At 42.0% G+C, this 25,439-nt stretch overlaps 1 protein-coding gene across 2 annotated transcripts in view; it reads right to left on the bottom strand.

The window, feature by feature from the left end:
- Positions 1-24,456, bottom strand: part of klf12b (KLF transcription factor 12b) — a 163,293-nt gene extending 138,837 nt beyond the window's left edge. Inside the window, exon 1 of one of the 2 annotated variants that reach the window (XM_021578620.3) lies at positions 24,098-24,456. The gene's annotated coding sequence lies outside the window, so the exon portion shown is untranslated. The remainder of the gene's footprint in view (positions 1-24,097) is intronic. The other variant, XM_021578618.3, reaches the window with a different exon arrangement.
- Between the last annotated feature and the right edge of the window lie 983 nt (positions 24,457-25,439).

The following is a 25,439-nucleotide window of genomic DNA, read 5'->3' as shown; positions in this document are numbered from 1 at the left end:
TAGACATATTTTCAGGCTTTTATTTTGAAAAATGAGCGTGAACGACAACATTGCATCAGTGGTCAGGTGGTGGCTCTCAGAGTGATTTGTGCGTAATAGACAAAGGCGGCCATTGTTCCTCTCGCTCCTACTGAAAAGCCAATTGTCCTGTTAATATATTATCTAATAGATATTTGAAAAACACCTTGAGGATGATTATAAAAAACGTTTGCCATGTTTCTGTCGATATTATGGATCTAATTTGGAGTTTTTCCCGCCGTTGTCGTGACCGCAATTTCCGGTGGATTTCTCAACAAAACGTGGACAAGAAACAGAGGTATTTTGGGTATAAAAAATAATCTTTATGGAACAAAAGGAACATTTGATGTCTAACTGGGAGTCTCGTGAGTGAAAACATCCGAAGCTCATCAAAGGTAAACGATTTAATTTGATTGCTTTTCTGATTTTTGTGACCAAGCTTCCTGCTGCTAGCTGGACATAATGCTATGCTAGGCTATCGATAAACTTACACAAATGCTTGTCTTGCTTTGGCTGTAAAGCATAATTTCAAAATCTGAGACGACAGGGTGATTAACAAAAGGCTAAGCTGTGTTTCACTATATTTCACTTGTGATTTCATGAATATGAATATTTTCTTGTAAGATTTTTTGTCCGTTGCGTTATGCTAATTAGTGTAGTTGATGACAATTCTCCCGGGTCCGGGAGGGGTAGTTTCAAGAGTTAAGAAAACAACGGGTAAATGGCGATGAATGGGCAGAGCGGGTCAGTTAGGTACATACATGACCTGAGTTCGAGGCTGTGGCCGACAGATAAACTACATGATGTACCGTGCTATTGAAACTGTCCAGGGGGCATCAGCTGTGTAGCCGAGTGATCATACGGTCCAAAGAACAGCAATAGGTGAGTCAGGGAGGCGTTTAGTAGTCAGTACTACGCTAGGCGAGTGGGAGACATGGCGCTTAGAAAGCTAGTGGGCCGGCGCAAGAAGATGGGTCTTTACAGGTCTTCACTGGCCCTGACCCCAAGGATGGACTTAGGGTCAGGGCCAGTGAAGGAGACAAAGAGAAAAAAGAGAGAGAAAGAGAGAGAGTGGGTCAGAGGGGAGAGGGGGAGAGGAGGGGCCAGAGACAGCATTATCATCAGTCCAATAAATTCTCTGCACTCCTCCACTCTCTCATCTCTCTTTCTCCTTCTCTGGGATGGTTGTACACTCCTGCCCTAAAGCTGCTGCCTTATCCCCCTCAGGGCTCTCTCTCAGTGTGTGTGTGTGTCTGTGTGTGTGTGAGTGTGAATGTGCGTGCAATTGAGCAGCATTCTCAGTGCACTCTCTCTGGGTGATGCGTGTGTGCTTATGTGCGTGAACTCTCAGAGTTCAACAGTGACACAACTCCTTCCCCTTATTTACTCTCCCACTCTCCATGTCCCCCTCCCTCTTTCTCTCTCTCTCTCCCTCTACCTCTCACTCTCTCTGCTGAGGGCTTATAGGCTGCAGTCACCAAGGTACTAAACAATCTTCCTCCTTCCACACTCTTAGGATTCCAAAAGGGTTCTTCGGCTGTCCCCATACGTGCACTCTTTTTGGTTCATTGTAGAACCCCTTTTGGTTCCAGTTAGAACAAATTTAGGTTACATGTAGAACCCTTTACACTGAGGGTTCTACATGGAACCAAAATGAGTTCTTACTGGAATCAAAAGGGGTTCTTCAAAGGTTTATCCTATGGTTCTAGATAACACCTTTTTATCTAATAGTGCTGTTATATTCAAATTAGTCTTTATTCTCCCAGTAGAGAAATGAATTGAGTAGCAAAGGATGAAATATGTTACCTATACATAATTAACATTTCACAATTCACATTACATCTTTATTTAAATATATATTGGGATCCAAAAGGGACAGATCGAAATTATGGGGGGGGGGGGGGGTCCAAAATAGAGGAGTTTTGCGTGTTTTGGGGGGGGCCACAGGGGAGGGTAGTGTGTTTTTTCTATGGTTTACATTCGCTCTTCTGCTCGTATTTTCCCGATAAACAATGGCTTGACTTACTTTTGATATAACCCAAGTAAAGTTTAGAAATGTTTGTGAAGGTTTGGTATGGTGTGGCTGTTGTTAATCTTTAGCTACTGCAGGCCTACAATATGAAAGCAGTGCACCCCAGCGCTACAACTGACTCCGATAGTTGAACTTGAGGGAAGGATAAATGTTTCAGGCCTACCAGAGTTAGATTATACGACTAACAATATAATGCTTAATTTTATAATAATCTGAAAGAAAATGACCCTCCTTCTGTACGTCTAGCAGATGCAGTAGCCATCAGAAAGAAATGCATGTCGGTGTCGTAGCCACCGGCATCTCTCTCGCTCTGGGGTTAGACCTAAGCTTCTCTTCCTTTATATTGGCTATATACAGTGGGGCAAAAAAAATTATGAATTTATTTGCAAATTATGGTGGAAAATAAGTATTTAGTCACCTACAAACAAGCAAGATTTCTGGCTCTCACAGACCTGTAACTTCTTCTTTAAGAGGCTCCTCTCTCCTCCACTCGTTACCTGTATTAATGGCACCTGTTTGAACTTGTTATCAGTATAAAAGACACCTGTCCACAACCTCAAACAGTCACACTCCAAACTCCACTATGGCCAAGACCAAAGAGCTGTCAAAGGACACCAGAAACAAAATTGTAGACCTGCACCAGGCTGGGAAGACTGAATCTGCAATAGGTAAGCAGCTTGGTTTGAAGAAATAAACTGTGGGAGCAATTATTAGGAAATGGAAGACATACAAGAACACTGATAATCTCCCTCGATCTGGGGTTCCACGCAAGATCTCACCCCGTGGGGTCAAAACGGTGAGCAAAAATCCCAGAACCACACCTAGTGAATGACCTGCAGAGAGCTGAGACCAAAGTAACAAAGCCTACCATCAGTAACATACTACGCCGCCAGGGACTCCTGCAGTGCCAGACGTGTCCCCCTGCTTAAGCCAATAAATGTCCAAGCCCTTCTGAAGTTTGCTAGAGAGCATTTGGGTGATCTAGAAGAAGATTGGGAGAATGTCATAAGGTCAGATGAAACCAAAATATAACTTTTTGGTAAAAACTCAACTCGTCGTGTTTGGAGGACAAAGATTGCTGAGTTGCATCCAAAGAACACCATACCTACTGTGAAGCATGGGGTGGAAACAACATGCTTTGGGGCTGTTTTTCTGCAAAGGGACCAGGACGACTGATCCGTGTAAAGGAAAGAATGAATGGGGCCATGTAGCGTGAGATTTTGAGTGAAAACCTCCTTCCATCAGCAAGGGCATTGAAGATGAAACGTGGCTGGGTCTTTCAGCCTGACAATGATCCCAAACACACCGCCCGGGCAACAAAGGAGTGGCTTCGTAAGAAGCATTTCAAGGTCCTGGAGTGGCCTAGCCAGTCTCCAGATCTCAACCCCATAGACAATCTTTGGAGGGAGTTGAAAGTCCGTGTTGCCCAGCAACAGCCCCAAAACATCCCTGCTCTAGAGGAGCTCTGCATGGAGGAATGGGCCATAATACCAGCAACAGTTTGTGAAAACCTTGTGAAGACTTACAGAAAACTTTTGACCTCTGTCATTGCCAACAAAGGGTATATAACAAAGTATTGAGATAAACTTTTGTTATTGACCAAATACTCATTTTCCACCATAATTTGCAAATAAATTCATTCAAAATCCTACAATGTGATTTTCTGGATTTTTTTTCCTCATTGTGTCTGTCATAGTTGAAGTGTACCTATGATGAAAATTACAGGCCTCTCATCTTTTTAAGTTGGAGAACGTGTACAATTGGTGGCTGACTAAATACGTTTTGTCCCACTGTATACAGTACCAGTCAAAAGTTTTGACACACCTACTCATTCAAGGGGTTTTCTTTATATTTACTATTTTCAACATTGTATAATAATAGTGAAGACATCAAAACTATGAAATAACACATATGGAAACATGTAGTATCCAAAAACCCAATTCCTGTGGCGGTCCTCATGAGAGCCAGTTTCATCAAATATTTCTGTATATACAGTATGCACAAGCTGGAAATAGAAGCCTAAGTGTTGTTGTCTGTTAGTTTACTCCAATTAGGCGAGGGGTGGTAGGGTTAAAAAATATATATAATAATAAATAAATAAAATAAAAACACATGCTCAAGTATGCTTTGAAGTTCATAACCCTTATATATTATACTGTATGGACACATTGCCATGGTAGAAAAATAAGTGTTTACACGTACAGTAACCATGAACACAAATGAGCACACAAACTCATACCCTCAAAGAATTACAAAAAGCACATTCATTCTCTCTAACATGCACACACACACAACCAAACACACACACACACACACACACACTTTAATGTTCTTAAGGAGTCCTATCGAGCCCTATCCATGCAGCCTCACGGAATGGTAACACTATCAGACCTCACTTAGCATTTACGCTGACACCTGGTAAACCTCCACATCCACACACACACACAACCCCCCCCCACACACACACACACACACACACACTGACTGAGCGCATGGAAACAGACAATACCGTACCAAGGAAAACATTCTTACTCACTGACACTCATTATATCAAATTTTACTGCGGCTATTTTTAAAAACAGGAAAAAATGTTTTCCGCTAAGTTTGACCCATTCCAGTATTCTTACCCCACTTAATAAAACCAGCAGCTGTGTTTACTTCGGTTGCTCATGTACTCAAATGTTTGCGTAAGGGCTCGATTTAATCCGTAGCACAGAATATCTGGGTTGTAGCATGATTGATTTTTAAAGGCAATGTTACCGTATTGACGGAGTCTGCATTCACGGTCAATGCTGTATATGTCGGCTAAACTGGAAGTTACTTTTAAAGTTCAATCACGCAACAAATAAAATACAATTTTATTGATTTTGTCACATGCTTGGTAAGCAACAGGTGAGATCTGTGAATACATCTGTGATTACTTCTACAGTATTAGAACAAGGACCAGGTCCCAAAGATGTTTGTCATAATTCCTAGTGGCTCACCTCACCTCATACAGCCCATTCCAAAGAACCTTAACAATCATGTCATAGCCTAGATTATGTAATAGCCTAGACTAGAGGTGAAGGTTAGGGTTACGGTGAGAAGTAAGGTTAAATTCAGGAACATTTTGATTTTGGAGACGATATGTCTCTCTATGTCTAAGCACTAAGCATTCTATCCATAACTTTTAAACCCAAACGTTAAGGATTTTGGGGGAATGCGTGAGATTGTAAATGTGCTCTGTTTTTCACAGGACTTTCAAAGTGTAAGTATATTTTGTCCTTCAGTGTTTGTCTTTTTTTTGAAGTTCTACAGTCCTTTTTATGTCCTTCAGTTTTTGTCCGTGTGGCTGAATATTTTTATAGAAGTTGTTTTATTTTTATTCCATGCACAGTGGTAAGACTGTGAGGTAGGGACAGACTACCTTTGCTTCTTTTCGCTACTCCATGTGTTATTACTTGTTACTCCATGTGTTATTACTTGTTACTCCATGTGTTATTACTTGTTACTCCATGTGTTATTACTTGTTACTCCATGTGTTATTACTTGTTACTCCATGTGTTATTACTTGTTACTCCATGTGTTATTACGTGTTACTCCATGTGTTATTACGTGTTACTCCATGTGTTATTACTTGTTACTCCATGTGTTATTACTTGTTACTCCATGTGTTATTACTTGTTACTCCATGTGTTATTACTTGTTACTCCATGTGTTATTACTTGTTACTCCATGTGTTATTACTTGTTACTCCATGTGTACACTGTTGTTTGTCTTTGATTGTCACTTTGCTGCTATCTGTTTCAGAAATCCAGAATGCATTTTCTGTCTTTCCTCAAGCAAGACATGCTTAAATATGTCTGATTGCACAACAAGTGGGCTGGCACTCTCACTTTTCTCAATTTCCCCTAGTCCAATAGCTCAAAACTAACACACTGGCCTGGAAAAATGAGAGGATTCCCCACTTTTTGAGAAGAGAATCTGAACAAAGAACCAGGTGTACCTACCAGTACCCCCTGTATATAGCCTCGCTATTGTTATTATATTTTTTTATTTCTAAGTTTTATTTTAATGTTTTTACTTATCTATGTTTTACTTAAAACTGCTTAAAGCATTGTTGGTTAAGGGCTTGTAAGTAGGCATTTCACTGTAAGGTCTACTACACCTGTTGTATTCGGCACATGTGACAAATAAAATTTGATTTGATGTGGTGTGGTATTTAACAGGGTTTGCCAATGGTGTCAGATGATACTAATGTTTCTGTCTGTGTCAACAACTAGAACCAGATCCTCTACTTTCACCCCTTCCTCCACCTCTGACTGTGTGGGTGTTTGCATAATCCGCCCCCCTCCCACCCCACACACACACACACAGATACACACCCTACAGCTTTAGTAAACAAACATGGGCTGGACCTGAGGTCAAGGATTGATTACACATGAGGACACGTAGAAAGAACATTTTGTCAACTTAACGGATGTCGAAATTAGTAGGAATGATGGCCTTTATATCCATACACACCTAAACACACACACATTTCAGATTGTTTATATATTTCACACTCAGGAAACATCTCAATCTTATATGAAGATTTGATTGTATAACCATCTACTGAAATTGATGTTTAAATGTTTTTTCTTGATTCCCACTGCTGATAAATAGCCTATACTGTAATAAATCAGAAATTAATACATTTATGAATATTCCAACATTTCTCAATGAAACCAACCACTTAATTTAAAAAAAGTATGTCATTAAATATAATGTACTGTACATACAGCAAGACTAGAAGCGGCGGTCACCAGCAATCAATTTCAGATTAGCTAATGTGTTTCTGATTTCAACAATATTCTCACCAAATCATTTCACAGCATCATTCATGTGTGTGTGTGTGTGTGTGTGTGTGTGTGTGTGTTAATTTAGGGTTAAATTAAAGGTTAAAGGTTAAAGGTTAAATAAAATAAAAAATGTAACTTAGTATCTTGTTCCACAGCCTTTTTTTGTTTACTCAACTTTTCGGTCGAAGTGTCACCTAGCTAAACATTTGACTATGGGTTGGCAATGGCAGTATGGGATTATGGAGAGTGAATTAAATTGTTTCTTCGTCATCTTGCAAGGTAGTTATCTATCTTAGTATCAACAAAGGCTTTGTACAAAATCACAACATTTGCGCAGATTATAATCTATACCATAAGCAAAGTGCACAGATACAGTGCCTTGCGAAAGTATTCGGCCCCCTTGAACTTTGCGACCTTTTGCCACATTTCAGGCTTCAAACATAAAGATATAAAACTGTATTTTTTTGTGAAGAATCAACAACAAGTGGGACACAATCATGAAGTGGAACGACATTTATTGGATATTTCAAACTTTTTTAACAAATCAAAAACTGAAAAATTGGGCGTGCAAAATTATTCAGCCCCTTTACTTTCAGTGCAGCAAACTCTCTCCAGAAGTTCAGTGAGGATCTCTGAATGATCCAATGTTGACCTAAATGACTAATGATGATAAATACAATCCACCTGTGTGTAATCAAGTCTCCGTATAAATGCACCTGCACTGTGATAGTCTCAGAGGTCCGTTAAAAGCACAGAGAGCATCATGGAGAACAAGGAACACACCAGGCAGGTCCGAGATACTGTTGTGAAGAAGTTTAAAGCCGGATTTGGATACAAAAAGATTTCCCAAGCTTTAAACATCCCAAGGAGCACTGTGCAAGCGATAATATTGAAATGGAAGGAGTATCAGACCACTGCAAATCTACCAAGACCTGGCCGCCCCTCTAAACTTTCAGCTCATACAAGGAGAAGACTGATCAGAGATGCAGCCAATAGGCCCATGATCACTCTGGATGAACTGCAGAGATCTACAGCTGAGGTGGGAGACTCTGTCCATAGGACAACAATCTGTCGTATATTGCACAAATTTGGCCTTTATGGAAGAGTGGCAAGAAGAAAGCCATTTCTTAAAGATATCCATAAAAAGTGTCGTTTAAAGTTTGCCACAAGCCACCAGGGAGACACACCAAACATGTGGAAGAAGGTTGATTGATTGATTGACACTGATTTCTCATTGGCAAATTATATTTCTTAGGAACCTGTTTTCAGTTCCTACTTCTTCCACTGGATGTCACCAGTCTTTGGAATTTGCTTGAGGTTATTCATTTGTGCAATGAAGAAGTATGCCATCTGGGAACTGCGTAACACTGTTGAGAGTTGACCAAGACATGAAAAGTAGCTTTAGTTTCCTCTCTTCCTCTATTGAAAACAGATAGACCTGTATTCAATTTGATCGATTATTAACGTTTAAAAATAACTAAGGTTGTATTACAAAAGTACTTTGAAATATTTTGGCAAAGTTTATAGGCAACTTTAAAAATATTTTGTAGTGACGTTTCTCATTTTGGAAGCTGTTTTTTTCTGGATAAAACTCGTCAAATAAATGGACATTTTGGATATATATGGACGGAATTAATCGAACAAAAGGACCATTTGTGATGTTTATGGGACGTATTGGAGTGCCATCAAAAGAAGCTCGTCAAAGTTAAGGCATGTTTTATATTTTATTTCTGCATTTTGTGTCGCGCCTGCAGGGTTGAAATATGTTGCCCTCTTTGTTTACTATTGTGCTATCATCAGATAATAGCTTCTTATGCTTTCGCCAAAAATATTTTTTAAATCTGACATGTTGGCTGGATTCACAACGAGTGTAGCTTTAATTGAGTATCTTACATGTGTGATTTAATGAAAGTTAGATTTTTATATCAATTTATTTGAATTTGCCACACTGCATTTCCCTGGTTTTTGGCCAAGTGGGACGCGAGCCTCCCTTATCCTAGAGAGGTTAACTGAAGACTGACATAGACATGGTGGCGTAGCAGGAAGATCGGAATGCCATGATTTAAATCCCTGGTGAGGACATGGTGAATAATAATTAACTGTATAAATTAACATGCACAATGTCATCATGGATGTCAACATGTGTCAAATATGTATGTTGGAAACATTGTATGTTAAAAGCACTGTGTGTGTGTGTCACGCCCTGATATGTGTCACTTGTCTTTGTTATTGTCTCCACCCACCTGTCTCTTCTTTTCCCCATTAGTCCCCGGTGTATTTATCCCTGTGTTTCCTGTATCTCTGTGCCAGTTTGTCTTGTTTTGCCAAGTCAACCAGCGTTTCTCCTAGCTCCTATTTTTCCCAGTCTCTGTTTTCTCCTAGCCCTCCTGGTTTTGACCCTTGCCTGTCCGTACGCCGAATCCGCCTGCCTGACCACTCTGCCTGTTCTGACCTCGAGCCTGCCTATCGCCTGGGACTGTTTGAACTCTGACCTGCCTTTTGCCTAACCCTTTTGGTATAATAAATATCGGAGCTCAACCATGTGCCTCTTGTGTCTGCATTTGGGTCTCGCCTTGTGCCCTTGCAGTATGGGTGTTCCTAACCTCATTTTTCATAAATTGGAGCTAAATTTGGGCCAACTAAAATTTTAAGTTCAGGTAACACTTTGGATGAAAAATGTATTTAAATAAAAAAGAATGTGGAACCAGTTACTAAATAATTATTTCTTTAATGTAGTTTTTTTTCAGTGTGTTGCTGGAGTCTTGCTATTGTGTGTGTCTGTCTTCTGTCTTCTGTTATAGACAGCATGCATCTGTCTATAACGTGAGCTGCTCAATATGTGTTGATAGTCCTTTAAACCACACTTTTTTTTGAAAGATATAACATTAGCCATCGAGGATACTACTTTCTCAACAACATTGATGCCCTGAATTGATCCAAGATCAGTTGGAAAAAATGATGGGCTACTTTCTACACATGCCACAGTCAGTGTGAACCGGGGTGACTTGACACAACGCTGGCAAACAAGATGTAGCTACAAATAAAACAGAGTTAAACGGTTACAGTCTGCCATGAAGCATTCCATGTATACACAGGTAAGAGTCTAGCTACATTTTCAGGTATACTAAAGTTTCACATTTAGTCAGAACGTCGTTTTCATTGCAAGTTACAGCATAATGTTAGCTAGCTAGCAAACGTTAGCTTGCTGTCTCACTAGCTAACGTTATGTGTATGATCTGTGTAGTAATAATATTTGGGAGTTTCTCCTTGCTGTAGGCTACTACTTTTACCACTTTAAGTCTTGAAATCTTTGGTTGTTTACCAAACTACTCACTGTGTTTAGCACATGACATGTGAATGCTTAATTAAAGAGATGGTTGGGCTAACGCTTAAGCGGATGTGAATGATGCTGAATGGGTGTAGACAAAGAAGAGCTCTCCAGTAGGTGTTCCAAAATATTCAAGATACATTTTCTCAAAAGCAGGGTTAGAACTGTATCAACTTTCAAAGCAGAATTACTTTCCCATTGTTCCTCAACTGCAGTGTATGATATTCTATTTTCTAGCCCTGGGTCTTTACTTTTATCCAATGTAAAAACACACTTTCAAATTCTGCTACATAACACAAATGTGTTTACACCCCTGTTAGTGAGCATTTCTCCTTTGCCAAGTTGATCCATCCACCTGACAGTTGTAGTATATCAAGAAGCTGATTAAACAGCATGATCCTTAAACAGGTGCACCTTTACAATAAAAGGGCACTATTATATGTGCTGTTTTGTTCAACACAATGCCACAAATGTCTACATTTTCAGGGAGCGCGCAATTGGCATGCTTACTGCAGGAATGTCCACAAGATCTGTTGCCAGATAATTTAATATTAATATCTCTACAGTAAGCCTCCTCCAACGTCATTTTAGAGAATTTGGCAGTATGTCCAACCGACCTCACAACCGCAGACCACGTGTAACTATGCCAGCCCAGGACCTTCACATCTGCCATACAGCTGATGAAACTGAGGAGTATTTCTGTCTGTAACAAAGCCCTTTTGTGGGGAAAAACTCATTCTGATTGGCTGGCTCCCCAGGCCCACCAATGTCTGCGCTCACTCCTAGTCATGTGAAATCCATCGATTATAGCCTATTGAATGTTTTTCAATTGACTGATTTCCTTACATAAATTGTAAGTCAGTCAAATTGTTCAAATTGTTGCATGTTGCGTTTATATTTTTGTTCAGCATAGATAAGGATATTTAAACACATTTACCCTCTGAGCACTTGGAAAGGTGCTACTGTAAATCCAATCCATTATTTTAAAATATTTTTCAAGAACTGGTCAGTTTATTCAATATTAGTTGGAACAATTATCAGTGATAGAATACAATAGCTAGTCCATAACATTTCATCTGTCGACAATTGCTCCAATCTGTGTCGACGTTATTACAATGTGTTAGACAGCCGATGTCAGTGGTGGCAGGATCCTGTAGAGGAATTATAATTGGACTGGAATGAACCTTGTGGACCAGTAGACTGTCTGCTGCTGATTGGACAGTTAGACAGCTGATTGGTTTGATTGACTGTGTCCATTGCTGATTGGTCCTTTTTCGTTGATTGGACACAGACTAGGTCCATTGCTGATTGGACAGATAGTCTGTCCAGTCAGTAGCGTAGATAGTCTATGCCTAGGGCCCAATCAAATCTGCGTTGCGGAGAAGGTGGTTGGAACAGAATCCAGACATTAAAACAGAATTCAGTAATATTGAAAAAGGTATTGAACTTAGTAGGAAATCAACTAAATGCATTGAACTTATTAGAAAATGTATACATTTTCTCAAGTCATATCAAACATGGACAAAATGCATCAGTGATTCGTATTTTCCTGCAACTTTCTGAAACGGCACAGGAATGCCCTGTCTGTGCATGTGCAACGTGCATGTAGGTCTACACTTTGTGTAGCCGTTAGCGATGATGTTAACGAAAACCTTCTTCTGGTAAAGATGGAAAGGCTTTCCCAAAAATGTTTTCAATTAAATATTAACTAAAACGTATTCTATGCCCACCTGGAAGAATGATTTCATGATTATTTGCAGCAATCCAGTGGCCATATTTTTTTGAAAATCCTTCTATTTTCCCAGACCTCAAAAGTTGTCTCCTGATGTGGTTGTAAGCATGGTTGTGGACTTACAGCATCCAGTTTAGTTGTCTTTCTGTTAAAATGTGTGAGTTTGAGAGCGGAAACCTGAAAAGATGGGGAAAACATAAGCCTGAAAAAACTAAATAGAGAAAACAGAATTTGGGAAAAAAACTAAATGGAATTAGGCAAAAAATATATATATTTCTTAACAGTATATGTCCCTATAGGTCTGTTGGTGATTGGACAGACAGACTGTGTCTGTTGCTGATTGGTCATTTATAATTGACTACCTAGGCTGAACTCTGTTTTATTTCATTGAAATATATTTAAACAGGGAAATCCCATTGAGACCAAGACCTTTATTTCAATGGAGCCTTTCACACAATCGTACAATTCACAATATTTACAAATCCAATGCAATAAAAACGTAAAATATTTACGAGTTATGTAAGAAAATTAATTTACAAACACGATCATGAAAAACAAACACTTTCATCAACAAGCCGTTTAAACTGCCCTAGTGGCACCGAAACATCCAACCTTGTGGAATGATCTCTAGAATTCCCTAAGGTGCAAAAAAAACGAAATGCAGATCGACCTAAGTCAGTGGAGACTGAAGGGATCTCCAGAGTTAGCCACCCCTGTGATCGGGTCTGATGACTCGTATGTCTGTAATATAACAATGAAGTAAGGTATGGCAGAAGTTTGCACAAGAGCCTTTATAAACAAAAAGAGAGCAGTGCATTGATCTATGAGTCTTAAGAGAGGGCCAGCCTACTTTCTGATACAGAGTGCAGGAATGCAGGGATGTGTACTGAACCTATCAGTCATAATAAAAGTATAGTGCGCTATGATAAACAGTGTCCAACGGCACCAATACAGTGGCAGCTGCATTCAAACAGACAAAATCACCATAGTCTAAAGCCGGAATGAATGTCAACTGAATGATTTGTTTTCTGCTATTTAATGAAAGGCATGCCCTATTCCAAAACGGACATCTCCATTGGGCATGTTTTTAGTCCAAAACTAGGCTAAATCTGGGAAACATGACCAAATACAGTTATGTATACAGTATAACATGTATTTTTTTTTAAAATATTTGTAATATATGTTATACCGTATATGTATCAATATAATTTTTTATGAACGTGAACGTTATTTTCAGTGTAAATGCTTAGTACATTATATTACCCCATATAAAGTGTACTAATGCTGAGGCAAGGGGACCTATGGTAAATAGATTTAAAGTGAGAGCTTAAATGGGCACTAATCTGTCTCCCTGAATACCGTTGAGCAGCAGTGGATCTGCTCTTACCCCCCTCCCCTCCCCTCCCTACCCCTAACCCACCACACATACACACACACAGATAAACATACGCACACCCTGCGGCTGTCACAGTGTTAAAGGCAGGGCCTCTCTCCAGCATGGGGGTAAGGTCACAGAGGTCAGTGCTCAGTCTCCTCCCTCCCTCCCTTGCAGCCCCTCTCCCCTCCTTGGCTCTCCCTGGCCCCCAACCCCTGTTGTACAAATGCCTTTGCTGTCAGCTCTGGCCCGGTCCCCTGTAATTGAAAAGAACAGGCCAGGGCCAGTCCCCAGCCACCCCTAGCCCTGCCTGGGTTGTGTTGAGCCTCTGGGCCCGGTGACAGCCACCCATCAATATCAATACTATTAACACCCTGGAAATCAGAGCCACTGCCGATGACATCCAAGACACTATCCACCCGCCCATCCACACACACACACACACACACACACACACACACACACACACACACACACACACACACACACACACACACACACACACACACACACACACACACACACACACACACACACACGTGGCAGGGCAATAAATTGCAATGTCCGTACTGTGAGATGCCTAAGACAGTGCTACAAGGTGACACGACGGACAGCTGATCGTCCTCGCAGTGGCAGACCACGTGTAACAACACCTGCACAGGATCGGTACATCTGAACGTCACACCTGCGTGACAGGTACAGGATGGCAACAACAACTGCCCAAGTTACAACAGGAATGCACAATCCCTCCATCAGTGCTCAGACTGTCTGCAATAGGTTGAGAGAGGCTGGATTGAGGGCTTGTAGGCCTGTTGTAAGGCAGGTCCTCACCAGCAACAACGTCACCCATGGGCACAAACCCACCGTCGCTGGACCAGACAGGACTGGCAAAAAGTGCTCTTTACTGACGAGTCACGTTTTTGTCTCACCAGGGGTGATGGTCGGATTAGCATTTATCGTGGAAGGAGTGAGCGTTACACCGAGGCCTGTACTCTGGAGCGGGATGGATTTGGAGGTCAAGGGTCCGTCATGGTCTGGGGTGGTGTGTCACAGCATCATCGGACTGAGCTTGTTGTCATTGCAGGCAATCTCAACGCTGTGCCATACAGGGAAGACATCCTCCTCCCTCATGTGGTAAACTTCCTGTCGGCTCATCCAGACATGACCCTCCAACATGACAATGCCACCAGCCATGCTGCTCATTCTATGCGTGATTTCCTACAGGACAGGAATGTCAGTGTTCTGCCATGGCCAGCGAAGAGCCCGGATTTCAATCCCATTGAGCACGTCTGGGACCTGTTGGATCGGAGGGTGAAGACTAGGGCCAAACCCCACCAAAATGTCTAGGAACGTGCAGGTGCCTTGATGGAAGAGTGGGGTAACATCTCACAGCAATAATTGGCGCAGTCTATGAGGAGGAGATGCACTGCAGGACATGCACTGCAGCTGGTGGATTTTGACCCCCCCCCTTTGTTCAGGGACACATTATTAAATTTCTGTTCGTCACATGTCTGTGGAACTTGTTCAGTTTATGTCTCAGTTGTTGAATCTTGTTCATGCAAATATTTACATGTTAAGTTTGCTGAAAATAAACACAGTTGACAGAGAGAGGACGTTTTTTTCTTTTCGTTTTTTTTGAGTTCATAAGGAAATCAGTCAATTGGTTTAAATTCATTAGGCCCTAATCTATGGATTTCACCGAACTGGGAATAAACACAGCTACACTACAGTGCCTTCAGGAAAGTATTCCGACCCCTTGACTTTTTCAACATTTTATAACGTAACAGCCTTGTTTTAAAATGGATTAAATAAAATCCCCAGTTATCGAAACACAATACCCCATAATTGTTGCAAATGTATAAAAAATGAACAACAGTAATACCCTTTGCTATGAGACTTGAAATTGAGCTCCGGTGCATACTGTTTCCATTGATCATCCTTGAGATGTTTCTACAACTTGATTGGAGTCCACCTGTGGTAAATTAAATTGTTTGGACATGATTTGGAAAGACATACATCTGTCTATATAAGGTCCCACAGTTGACAATGCATGTCAGAGCAAAAACCAAGCCATGAGGTCAAAGGAATTGTCTGTAGAGCACCGAGACAAGATTGCGTCGAGGTTAAGATTTGGGGAAGGATACCAAACATTTCTGCAGCATTGAAGGTTCCCAAGAACACAGTGGCCTCCATCATTTCTTAAATGGAAGAAGTTTGGAACCGCCAAGACTCTTCCTTGAGCTGGCCATCTGGCCAATCTGAGCAATCGGGGGAGAAGGGCCTTGGTCAGGGAGGTGACCAAGAACCCAATGCTCACTCTTACAGAGCTCTAGAGTTCTTCTGTGGAGATGGGAGAACCTTCCAGAAGGACAACCATCTCTGCAGCACTCCACCATTTGTGCTTTATTGGCAATGGCCAGACAGAAACCATTCCTCAGTAAAAGGCACATGACAGCCCGTTTGGAGTTTGGTGCCAAAAGGCACCTGAATACTCTCAGACCATGAGAAACAAGATTTTCTGGTCGGATGAAACAAAGATTGAAGCATGGTGGTGGCAGCATCATGCTGTGGGGATTTTTTTGGACTGGGAGACTAGTCAGGATCAAGGCAAAAATGAAAGGAGCAAAGTACAGAGAGACCCTTTATGAAAACCTGCTCAAACCGCTCAGGACCTCAGACTGGGGTGAATGTTCACCTTCCAACAGGACAATGACCCTAAGCACAGAGTCAAGACAACGTATGAGTGGCTTCGGGAAAAAGTCTCCGAATGTCCTTGAGTGGCCCAGCCAGAGCCCAGACTTCAACAAGATCGAACATCTCTGGAGTGACCTGGAAATAGCTGTGCAGCATCACTCCCCATCCAATCTGACAGAGCTTGAGAGGATCTGCAGAGAAGAATGGGAGAAACTCCCCAAATACAGGTGTGCCAAGCCTGTAGCGTCATACCCAAGGAGACTCAAGGCTGTAATCACTGCCAAAGCTGCTTCAACATGCTGTAGTACTGAGTAAAGGGTCTGAATAATTATGCAAATGTCATATTTCAGTTTCTTATTTGTAATAAATTAGCAAACATTTCTAAAAACCTGTTTTTGCTTTGTCATTATGGGGTTTTCATCATTACGGGGTTTTCATCTAAATTTAATTAATTTTAGAATAAGGCTGTAACGTAACAAAATGTGGAAAAAGTCAAGGGTCTGAATACTTTCTGAAGGAAACATTGGCAGAAGAATGGCCTCAGTGACTTTCAATGTGGCACTGTCATACGCTGCCACCTTTCCAACAAGTCTGTTCATCAAATTTCTGCACTGCTAGAGCTGCCTCTGTCAACTGAAGTGGAAATGTCTAGGAGCAACAACGTCTCTACCGCAAAGTGGTAGGCCACACAAGCTCACAGCACGGGACCACCAAGTCCTGAAGCGAGTAGCATGTAGCATGTCCTCAGTTACAACACTCACTACCAAGTTCTAAACTGCCTCTAGAAGCAACTGTTCTTTGGGAGCTTCATGAAATGGGTTTCCATGGCCAAACAGCCGCACACAAGCATAAGATCACCATGCGCAATGCCAAGCATCGGCTGGAGGTGTGTAAAGCTTGCCTCCATTGGACTCTGGAGCATTGAAAATGCATTCAATGCTTCACCATCTGGCAGTCCAATGGACAAATCTGGGTTTCCAGATGCCAGGGGAACTCTACCTGACTGAATGCATAGAGCCACCTATAACGTTTGGTGGAGGAAGAATAATGGTCTGGGGCTGTTTTTCATGGTTTGGGCTAGGCCCCTTACTTCCAGTGAAGGGAAATCTTAACATTACAGAATAGAATTACATTCTAAATGATTCCAATTTTGTGACAACAGTTTGGGGAATGCCCTCGTGCACAATGCAAGGTAAATACAGAAATGGTTTGTTGAGATCAGTGTGGAAGAAATTGACACAGAGCCTTGAACTCAACCCCATCGAACACCTTTGGGAGGAATTGGAACGCCAACTGTGAGCCAGGCCTTATCGCCCAACATTAGTGCCCAATGGAAGAAAGTCCCCACAGTAATGTTCCAACACTTAGTGGAGAGCTTTCCCAGAAGAGTGGAGTCTGTTAAAGCAGCAAAGGGGGGGAACAACTCCATATTAATGTCCGTGATTTTGGAATGAGATGTTCGACTAGCAGGTGTCCACATATTTTTGGTAATGTAGTGTACCTATAAAAAAAAGTATGGGTGTGGATCATAAAACCAGTCAGTATCTGGTGTGACCATCATTTGCCTCATGCAGCGCAACACATCTCCTTTGCGTAGAGTTGATCAGCCTGTTGATGGTGGCCTGTGGAATTTTTTTCCCACTCTTCAATGGCTGTGGGAAATAGAACACAATGTTCTGCACGTCGATTCAGAGCCTCCCAAACATGCTCAATGGGTGAACTGTCTGGTAAATATGCAGGCCATGGAAGAACTGGGAATTTTTCAGCTTCAAGGAATTGTGTACAGATCCTTGTGACATGGTGCTGTGCATTGTCTCAGGATCTCGTCACGGTATCTCTGTGCATTCAGATTGCCATCAATAAAATGCTTTGTTTTCGCTGTCCTTAGTTTATGCCTGCCCATACCATAACTCCACCGCCACCATGGGGCAATCTGTTCACAGCGTTGACATCATCAAACCGCTTGCCCACACATCTGCCATCTGCCCGGTACAGTTGAAACCGGGATTCATCCGTGAAGAGCACACTTCTCCAGAGTGGCAGTGGCCATTGCCCACTGAAGTCAGTTATAACGCAAAACTGCAGTCAGGTGAGGACCTTGGTGAGGATGACGAACACGCAGATAAGCTGACACTTTGTGCAATAATTCTTCGGTTGTGCAAACCAACAGTTTCATCAGCTGTCCGGATGGCTGGTCTCAGACGATCCCAAAGGTGAAGAAGCCGGATGTGGAGGTCCTGGGCTGGCGGTTGGATGTACTTCCAAAATCTCTAAAATGATGAAGGTGGCTTTCTCTCATAATGGCTCTGGTGGACATTCCTGCAGTCAGCATGCCAATTGCATGCTCCCTCAACTTGAGACATCTGTGGTGTTGTGTGACAAAAGTGCACACTTTAGAATGTCCATAAATATGTAGAAACAGATATAGCCCTTGGTTCTCTCCAGATCTGACTGCCCTTAACCAACACAAAAACATCCTGTGGCGTTCTGCATTAGCATCGAACAGCCCCCGTGAAATGCAACTTTTTAGGGAAGTTAGAAACCCATATACACAAGTTAGAAAAGCCAAGGCTAGCTTTTTCAAACAGAAATTTGCTTCTGCCACACAAACTCAAAAAAGTTATGGTACATTGTAAAGTCCATGGAGAATAAGAGCACCTCCTCCCAGCTGCCCACTGCACTGAGGATAGGAAACTCTGTCACCACTGATAAATCCACTATAATTGAGAATTTCAATAAGCATTTTTCTACGGCTGGCAATGCTTTCCATGCTTTCCACCTGGCCACCCCTACCCCGGTCAACAGCACTGCTGTAAGGGATTTCCTCCTCTTCTTCCGAAGAGGAGAGGCGAAAAGGATCGGAGGACCAATATGCGGCGTGGTAAGTGTCCATGGTTCTTTTAATAAGCAATAGTACACATGAACAACTGAATACAAAAACAATAAACGTGGAATGAACGAAACCCAAAACAGTACCGTGTGGTGAAAAACACAGACACGGAAACAAACACCCACAAACACACAGTGAAACCCAGGCTACCTAAGTATGATTCTCAATCAGAGACAACTAATGACACCTGCCTCTGATTGAGAACCATACTAGGCCGAAACATAGAAATCCCCAAATCATAGAAAAACAAACATAGACTGCCCACCCCAACTCACGCCCTGACCATACTAAATAACGACAAAACAGAGGAAATAAAGGTCAGAACGTGACAACTGCACCCCCCACAGCAACTCGCCCAAGCCTTCCCCATTTCTCCTTCTCCCAAATTCAGTAAGCTGATGTTCTGAAAGAGCTGCAAAATCTTGACCCCAACAAATCAGCCGGGCTAGACAATCTGGACCCTTTCTTTCTAAAATTATCTGCCGAAATTGTTGCAACCCCTATTAATAGCCTTTTCAACCTCTCTTTCGTGTTGTCTGAGATTCCCAAAGATTGGAAAGCAGCTGCAGTCATCCCCCTCTTCAAAGAGGGAGACACTCTAGACCTAAACTCCTACAGACCGATATCCATTCTACCCTGCCTTTCTAAGGTCTTCGAAAGCCAAGTTAACATCCAGATCACCGACCATTTCAAATCCCAACGTACCTTCTCTGCTATGCAATCTGGTTTCAGAGCTGGTCATGGGTGCAGCTCAGCCACGCTCAAGGTTCTAAATGATATCTTAACCGCCATCGATAAGAAACAATACTGTGCAGCCGGATTCATTGACCTGGGCAAGGCTTTCGACTCTGTCAATCACCACATCCTCATAGGCAGACTCAACAGCCTTGGTTTCTCAAATGATTGCCTCGCCTGGTTCACCAACTACTTCTCCGACAGAGTTCAGTGTGTCAGAACTGAGGGCCTGTTGTCCGGGCCTCTGGCAGTCTCTATGGGGGTGCCACAGGGTTCAATCCTCGGGCCGACTCTCTTCCCTGTATATATCAATGATGTCGCTCTTGCTGCTAGTGAGTCTCTGGTCCACCTCTACATACACGACACCATTCTGTATACTTCTGGCCCTTCTTTGGACACTGTGTTAACAATCCTCCAGACGAGCTTCATTGCCATACAACTCTCCTTCTGTGGCCTCCAACTGCTCTAAAATGCAAGTAAAACTAAATGCATGCTCTTCAACCGATCTCTGCCTGCACCTGCCCGCCCGCCCGCCCATCATCACTACTCTGGACGGTTCTGAGTTAGAATATGTGGACAACTACAAGTACCTAGGTGTCTGGTTAGACTGTAAACTCTCCTTCCAGACTCACATAAAACATATCCAATCCAAAGTTAAATAGGAAGCCAATTCTAGATTTTGCAACAGAGCATCCTTCACTCATGCTGCCAAACCTACCCTCGTAAAACTGACCATCTTACCGATCCTCGACTTTGGCGATGTCATTTACAAAATAGCCTCCAACACCCTACTCAACAAATTGGATGCAGTCTATCACAGTGCCTTCTGTTTTGTCACCAAAGCCCCATATACTACCCACCACTCCGACCTGTACGCTCTCATTGGCTGGCCCTCGCTTCATTCTCATCGCCAAACCCACTGGCTCCAGGTCATCTACAAGACCCTGCTAGGTAAAGTCCCGCCTTATCTCTGCTCGCTGGTCACCATAGCTTCACCCACCCGTAGCACGCGTTCCAGCAGGCATATCTCACTTGTCACCCCCAAAGCCAATTCCTCCTTTGGCCGCCTCTCCTTCCAGTTCTCTGCTGCCAATGACTGGAACGAACTACGAAAATCTCTGAAACTGGAAACACTTATCTCCCTCACTAGCTTTGAGCAGCCCACAGATCACTGCACCTGTACATAGCCCATCTATAAATAGCCCAAACAACTACCTCTTCCTCTACTGTATTTATTTATTTTTCTCCTTTGCACCCCAGTATTTCTACTTTGCACACTCATCTACTGTCAAATCTACCATTCCAGTGTTTTACTTGCTATATTGTATTTATTTCGCCACCATGGCCTTTTTTTTGCCTTTACCTCCCTTATCTCACCTCATTTGCTCACATTGTATATAGACTTATTTTTCTACTGTATTATTGACTGTATGTTTGTTTTACTCCATGTATAACTTTCCATGTGTCAAACTGCTTTGCTTTATCTTGGCCAGGTCGCAGTTGTAAATGAGATCTTGTTCTCAACTTGCCTATCTGGTTAAATAAAGGTGTTCTCAACTTGCCTACCTGGTTAAATAAAGGTGTTCTCAACTTGCCTACCTGGTTAAATAAAGGTGTTCTCAACTAGCCTACCTGGTTAAATAAAGGTGTTCTCAACTTGCCTACCTGGTTAAATAAAGGTGTTCTCAACTAGCCTACCTGGTTAAATAAAGGTGTTCTCAACTAGCCTACCTGGTTAAATAAAGGTGAAATAAATAACAAATATATAAAAACATGTACTGTCCCCGGCAGAAGCTGCACCTGTGTAATTTGTTGTTTTGCCCCAAAAATAACACTTTGTATTCAGGACAAAAAGTTAATTGCTTTGCCACATTTTTGTAGTACTACTTTAGTACCTTGTTGTAATGTTTTGGTGGAATATTTGTATTCTGTATTGGCTTCCTTCTTTTCACTCAATTAGGTTATTATTGTGGATACATCCTCAGTTTTCTCCTATCACAGTCATTACACTCTGTAACTGTCTGAAAGTCACTATTAGAACCATTGTGAAATTTCCTCTCCGGCAACTGAGTTAGAAAGGACACCTGTATCTTTGTAGTGACTGGGTGTATTGATGCAACATCCATAATGTAATTAATAACTTTTTTTTACCCATCTATCAATAGCTGCTCTTCTTTGCGAGTCATTGGGAAATCTCCCTGGTCTTTGTGATTGAATCTGTGTTTGAAATTCACTGCTCGACTGAGAGACCTTACAGATAATTGTATGTGTGTTTGGGGTACAGAGATGAGGTAGTCATTCAGAAATCATGTTAAACACTATTATTGCACACGGAGTGAGTCCATGCAACTTTGAGACTTGTTAAGTACATTTTTACTCCTGAAGTTATTTAGGCTTGTCATAGCAAAGGGGTTGAATACTTACTGACTCAAGACATTTCAGCTTTTCATTTTTTTTAAATTTGTAAAATCTTTAAAGAACATAAATCCACTTTGACGTTATGGGGTATTGTGTATAGGCCAATGACAAAACAAATCACAAAAACACAAAATTTTGGTGAAAAAGTCAAGGGGTGTGAATCTAAAAGGTGTGTTCAAGGGGTGTGTATACAGGCTCCTGAGTTGCACAGCAATCTAAGGCACTGCATCTAGTGCTAGAGGAGTCACTACAGACCCTGGTTTGATCCCGGGCTGTATCTCAACCGGCCATGATCGGGTGTCCCATAGGGTGGCACACAATTGGCCCAGCGTCGTCCGGGTTAGTCGAGGGTTTGGCCAGGGTAGGCCGTCATTGTAAAATGATAATTTGTTCTTAACTGACTTGCCTAGTTAAATAAAGGTTAAATAACATTTCAAAAAATGTAAAATACGGGCAGCTGTATCAGTGTCGCCGGCGGTAGCTAGTAACGTGGCAATTTGTTTTACTCCCAGGATTATACTTCAAGTAGGACAGCAGGCTACACAAGGAATAACTAATATCGGTAGCCATCACCATGATACAGTCTACTCAAATTTGGAGAGCACGAACAGCAACCACACTGGGACAGTGTCCTTAGCTGTCACAACCCTGTGATTCGGTTCACCTGGCTCTCGGCTGCGCAACGTACGTCATCATTTTACAGGCCAGGAGTGTCCGCACAGCCTCTCCCCCTTTCCATTTGTTTAATTTAAACAGCATTGTTAAATAATGTCATAGTATTAGCTACACCTTCTCACTTCAACAGTAGTATACAAACATTTGGTGGCACTGAAAGAAAGGAACATGTGAGTTTGGTCAAATAATATGTGTTATTGTTTAGGCTTATATCAATATTTTATTATATAGTTTGAAGTAGGTGTACAGTATCTACAGTAGCTGTCTTATTTGTATTTGTTCAGTGCCTCAATTTATTTCATAAACCGCATTGGATATAGCTATACAGATTCCTGTCTCGAATCAACCCAAGATGATGAAACCTGAAGAAGGGACAAAGTGGTTGACAAGGTGGCCCAGAGGAAGCAGCTGTTTTCAACCCCATTGCCTCATTCTTCCAAGAGCTTACTGAGTTTGAATGATGACCTCTAGTGAGGTAAGTACACACACGACACAAGCTTGATATGTCCCTTGTCACCTGTCTTTTTACCTACAGAGTAACAGCCCCGGTGCTCTCTGTCTCTCATTCTATTCTTTATTTTTCCAGGCTTGCCATAGGGGTGAGAAGAGCTGTCAAATCAGAACTGAGGAGGATTGTTAGGGAGCCTCATAAGGAACACCTGATGCTGTGCTGACTTCTCTCTCCTGGATGCTCTCCTGCCCAAACTGTCCGGTTGTGTTTTACTGCCTCTGAATCCCCTTACGCCGAATAGAGTTGCCCCTGATCGTAGATCTAGAATTGTACCCAATCCCCCCCCCCCCCCCCCCACACCACCCACATACAATATAGTTTTAAAATAAGTGTTGCAATGATACTCTTATTTGGTTACACATGTTAACTGTTACTTCTATTTTCCATTCTGTTGTTCATTTGCAGTTCATTTTGTTACCAATTTGAATAAATCTATTGTTTTCCTACATTTACTTTTCAGTGAGACTTGCCCTGTAAATTTACAGCATAATCCTGGCACCTGAGTTGCCAGTTCAATGCTGTAATTTTGCTTTACAGCAGAGAAGCTGTAATGTATTTCACGTTACTAATCTCTAATGATAAAACATTACAGCATATCTGCTATACATTTACAGCAGGGATGCTGTATGCTGTAATATGTTTTACAGTAAGGAAAATAGTACTGTACATTTACAGGGAAAAGTTTTACAGTGCACAATGGCACACACGGGCAGCCAGGCAGTGTGCAGTATGTAGGTAGATGACCAGGAGTTGTCATAAGGCTGGACACAGCAATGACAGCTGAACCACACACACACAATCCCACAAGCATGACAAATGAGAACCACAGCATGAGAAGAACAGAAGAAGGAGGAAACGTTTCCACAGACCTTGTCAGAAGCTGCAGAGCCGTAGAAAACGGTTTTCCCTTCTCCAGTCCTCTCTCTTTTGCTCCTCTCTCTCTCACTCCTGCGTGTGCAGCTCCCTCCCCTTCTGTCTCTCAGCTGCTGAGCTCTTGCAGTTCTCAGGAAATGAATGGGGAGCTGCACAGAGAACTGTTGTACTTGCAAATGACTTAGCTTGCCCGCCCCCATCACATGATCTGCTAAATGTAGGGTGGGCCAGTGGGTGGAGGCTTCATAGGCAACGGGAAGACAATATACTCTAGCTTGAACAGCATGCATCTAATTACATGGGGCCCCTCGTGGGAGGTTTCCGACGCATCCGTCCAGGCAGGCAGCTCTCTCTCTCTCTCTCTCTCACTCTTTGCCTCTTTGCCTTTCTCTCTCTCCCTGCCTCTTTTTCTCTCTGCCTCTCAGGGCTGGGGGTGATCACTGGAGTGCCTCCCCATTTAAAGGGACAATCAGCAGTTGCTAAATTCATTTTTGGACTTTTAAATTCATGATATGTACCCATTGATTCGTATAAATGCCTCATGAGCACAGTTCAAACAACAAGCTCTCATAATCTCAATGCAGAATTAGACGTTCATCCACGTTCTCCAAACGTGAAATGTCAAAACTGCTCCAAACCTCAAAGTTAGAAGTGTTTTGAAGCTCCTGCTGCTCTGTATCGTTCCAAAAGTCAAATTTCAAATGTAAGGGTTAATGTTTGTAATATGGTTAAATCATAACGTTTAGGTGCTCATTCCATATGGTTAAGGTAAGGGTTAAGGTTTGGGATAGACTTATAACCATAAATAAAAAACAGTGTTCATTGCTGAGATCAAACACACAACCTTCTGATCAAAGTCATGGGATTATGGCCACCACCTCTGCCATTCCAGCATTCTACCAAAACCCTAGTCTACTTGATGGTGGCAGCGCTCACAGCAGCGCTCACTGTTGCCCCTAGTGACCAGTTTTGAAGGCACTGTATAGCCCAAAAACATGGTTAAACCTATACTTTTGATATTGTGGATGGTCAGTTCTTGCATCCATAGCCTTTGAATTTGAGAGTGGTTATATTTCTGCAGCCCCATCCCTACACTTTTTACAAAAACAGTGGTGGAGAAGATGCTTTGTTATTGTTTCCACTGCAGATTGCTGCTTTAAAAGAGAAACAGAGAGTAGAAGATAGGAGAGAGAGGGGATAGTGAAGACCCATCCTACTAGGCAAAAACTGGGGGAATCAACGCTGTTCCCATGTAATTTCAGCAGCAAAATTCAATGTGATGACATTGAATCAACCTGGCAAACTGATTGGATTTTTTCTTTTAAATGGAATTTAGTA

Source organism: Oncorhynchus mykiss, chromosome 22, assembly GCF_057628025.1.
Source record: "Oncorhynchus mykiss isolate SJ-2025 chromosome 22, ASM5762802v1, whole genome shotgun sequence".
NCBI lineage: Eukaryota > Metazoa > Chordata > Actinopteri > Salmoniformes > Salmonidae > Oncorhynchus > Oncorhynchus mykiss.
The sequence above is the reverse complement of the archived record's forward strand: the minus strand, read 5'-3'. Positions and strand labels throughout refer to the sequence as shown.